Source organism: Austrofundulus limnaeus, unplaced genomic scaffold (genome assembly GCF_001266775.1).
Source record: "Austrofundulus limnaeus strain Quisiro unplaced genomic scaffold, Austrofundulus_limnaeus-1.0 Scaffold1248, whole genome shotgun sequence".
In the NCBI taxonomy this organism is placed as follows: Eukaryota; Metazoa; Chordata; class Actinopteri; order Cyprinodontiformes; family Rivulidae; genus Austrofundulus; species Austrofundulus limnaeus.
Window position 1 is genome coordinate 29,895 of NW_013953650.1, and position 3,545 is coordinate 33,439.

At 34.8% G+C, this 3,545-nt stretch overlaps 1 protein-coding gene across 2 annotated transcripts in view; it reads left to right on the forward strand.

Moving 5' to 3' along the window:
* The window catches only part of mical1 (microtubule associated monooxygenase, calponin and LIM domain containing 1), a gene marked incomplete in the record, with an annotated part of 34,223 nt that overhangs the window by 29,415 nt on the left and 1,263 nt on the right, over positions 1-3,545 (forward strand).

The following is a 3,545-nucleotide window of genomic DNA, read 5'->3' on the forward strand; positions in this document are numbered from 1 at the left end:
CTTTCAGTTTCTCTCAGTTTCTCTCAGTTTCTCTCAGTTTCTCTCAGTTTCTCCTCAGTTTCTCCTCAGTTTCTCTCAGTTTCTCCTCAGTTTCTCCTCAGTTTCTCCTCAGTTTCTCCTCAGTTTCTCTCAGTTTCTCAGTTTCTCTCAGTTTCTCCTCAGTTTCTCTCAGTTTCTCTCAGTTTCTCTCAGTTTCTCCTCAGTTTCTCTCAGTTTCTCCTCAGTTTCTCTCAGTTTCTCCTCAGTTTCTCTCAGTTTCTCCTCAGTTTCTCTCAGTTTCTCCTCAGTTTCTCTCAGTTTCTCTCAGTTTCTCCTCAGTTTCTCTCAGTTTCTCTCAGTTTCTCTCAGTTTCTCTCAGTTTCTTCTCAGTTTCTCTCAGTTTCTCTCAGTTTCTCTCAGTTTCTCTCAGTTTCTCCTCAGTTTCTCCTCAGTTTCTCCTCAGTTTCAACATGACAACAGGACTAAACTCAAGCTTGTCTCCTTCAGGTCCCGACAGCTGGAGCTTGAAGACAAGCACAGCACCTTAGAGCTGGAGTACAGGAAGTACATGGAGCTGAAAGGTGAGTATTTCTACACAAACATATAAACAAGCTCCACTTTTATTCAAGAGCTTTTTCAGGGTTCATAGAGACTCAGTAGTTGAGGTTTTTAGCTGCTGACATGGACAGAGTTTCTCTGTGGAGCTCCTGCTGCAAACCTTTAGTCAAGCTGTTGGTGAAAATCCTCAGATGTTGACTGTTTGTCAGGTCACAGTCTCTGGCTGTAAAGATGTTTAGTTTCAAGTTGTTAATGATGTTACTGATGCTAACATCACCTTCAGGTCCATTTCCTGTGTGTCTTTGAGTTTTATGTGTTTCTTTATGTGACACACCAAACCAAATCTTACCTCAGTATCTGCTCCAACCGTTGGTGAGATAGATATATTAGAGATGCAACGATACAGAAAATTCACTATTCGGTTTGGTTTGTTATTTTTTCGATACATAAAAGAGAAATGTCCATGCCCCTTTTAACTTGTAATTTATTTATATTAATTATGAACATTTGTTTAACCTCAAATGTCCAGTTTTTAAATTAAATGTTGCTGAAACATCAAGTTTCTCAGTGGATCTGTGCTCAAAAATACAGCCTAGGTGGAGTAGTGGAACACAGATCCACTGATCCTTCAACACAGAGCATCTTCAGAAGACAAGCTGATAAAGTTAATTTAATAATCTGTATTGTTCCATACAAGTGTGTGTTGAACCTAAAGCACTGTTTGATACGGGTACACGTGTTGTTGCAGCCCTATTTCCCACCACATCAAATCTTAGCTTTAAATCAGTCCAATGAGCTGAGGAACTGCTGGAGGAACAGGTTGATATAATCAAACATGTTCTAATAAACAATAAGAAGCCAATTTAGTAAAAAAATAACATACATATGTAAAAACAATAAATCAATTACCCAAATATCAATAAAAACAAAAACTACAAACTAAAAAAACATAAAACATTCTCCTGACTTTCATCAGTTATGAGTACAAATGTGCTTATTTAACAGCCATGTTTTTGCCAAATGTGCAAACATTGTATAAGTGAAACATGTTATAATGTTCTTCGGCCAAGCTATTCCAGTGATTTGAGACGACAAAGGAGAAAGAAGTTTTATTAAAAGCAGTTCTACATTTAGAGATGCTGCACTCACCTGTAGAGGGCGCTCTCGTGATTCTAGTCATGTTTTCTGATCTCAAAGAGACAAACTTTCTTAAAGCTGCAGCAGCAATACTGTGAAGAATTTTGTAAACTAAACAAATGTTTGCATAAACTATCAAATGCTCAAAGTTAAAAAATATCATATTTTGAGAGAATATGACAGTGATGATACTATCTAGATTTCTTGTTGTGAATCTTTAAAGCATTTTTATTTATCAATTCAAGAGGTTTCAACGTTGTTTTGTATGCCTGTGACCAACTGCTTTTAAAATATAAAAGACATGAAAAGATCATAGAATTCAGGTAAATATGGGATGCCTCAGTAGTTAGAGAGCCACGTATATACCTAAAATTTACTAGGCTATATGTTAAGGCCTTTCTAAGTTTTTTGACATGATTTTTAAAGGTTAAAGTTGGATCTAAGGTCACACAAGTAAACATTTTTAATTTTTTCCCCTGTTTATATAAATATCTGGATAACTCATAAATTTCCTTCTGTTTGTAAAGAACATTGCAACTGTCTTTCCTGTATTTAAGGCGAGATTAGACTTTTGCAAACACTGAGATACTCTTCAGTTCTTCTGTTAGTCTCAAAGTTACTTCTTCAACATTTTGTCCATGTGTAAATAAAACAGTGTCATCTGCATACATAATAATATTAGAGCCACACACCAGTGGAAGATCATTAATATACAAACTGAAGAGCAGTGGTCCTAAAATGGGACCCTGAGGCACTCCCATGATACAATCTTTGAAAGAAGACAAAGTGTTGTTTACTCTAACACTGTTTCCTGCCATTAAGATAAGATTTAAACCAATTTGTTGTTTCACTAGCCAGGTTATAGTTTGTTAATTTCTGTAACAGGATATTGTGATCAACAGTGTCAAAAGCTTTTTGCAAATCCAGAAAAACAGCACCAAGTACCCCTCCCTGGTCCAAGCTTGATTTGATTACCTCTAGGAAGTAGGTGCATGCTGTTTCTGTAGAATATTTCTTTCTAAAGCCAAACTGCAAAGGCTGTAGAAGTGAGCTGATATCTAGATGTTCCGTTAACTGTTTCACAGTAACCTCTTCATAGACCTTAGGAATTGTAGGCAGAATGGTAGTAGGCTGATAGTTATTAATCTCCTGTTTATCACCTGACTTATATACAGGTGTCCACATACCAGTTTTTAATGCAACAGGAAATATATTGTCTTTTATAGACGGGTTTATTAGATTTGTTAGGGCTGTACATTCAGAGTCTTTATGATTTTTAAAAAATACATTATCCAGCTCATATATATATTTTACTTTACTGTTATTCAAGTTTCCAGCAAAACTTTTTACTTGTTCTTCATTAACAGGCGTAAATTTAAATGCTGATTCATCACAGTCTAAACATGTTGGCAACATAAAGAGACAAAAAGGACCAATGTTGTAAAACTGTAAATAATTTAAACTAAATTATTCATATATTAGAGTGTATATAATCTATGTAATGTATATAAAACTGTCATCTGTGTGTTCTGGATGTAAAAACAGAAACATCTCCTTTAACAAGTCAACAGATTTGATCTTATTTAGCTGAATGTGATCTGAGCAGAACATAATGTAACAGTTTAAATTAAAATAATCTTATAAAGTCCATGTAATCACTGTTATTTATTGAACTGTTAGCAGATATTAGCTTGTGGAGCATTTATACAGAGTTTAACACTGTTGAGTCATGTTACAGTTTAACACTTATTTTTTTATTTATTTACTGTTATTTTACCAGGCAAATCCCATTGAGATCTCAGATCTCTTTTTCAATTTAACACAAACTATTAAATATTACTTTGTCCTCTGATTAATATTTAGACCTACAG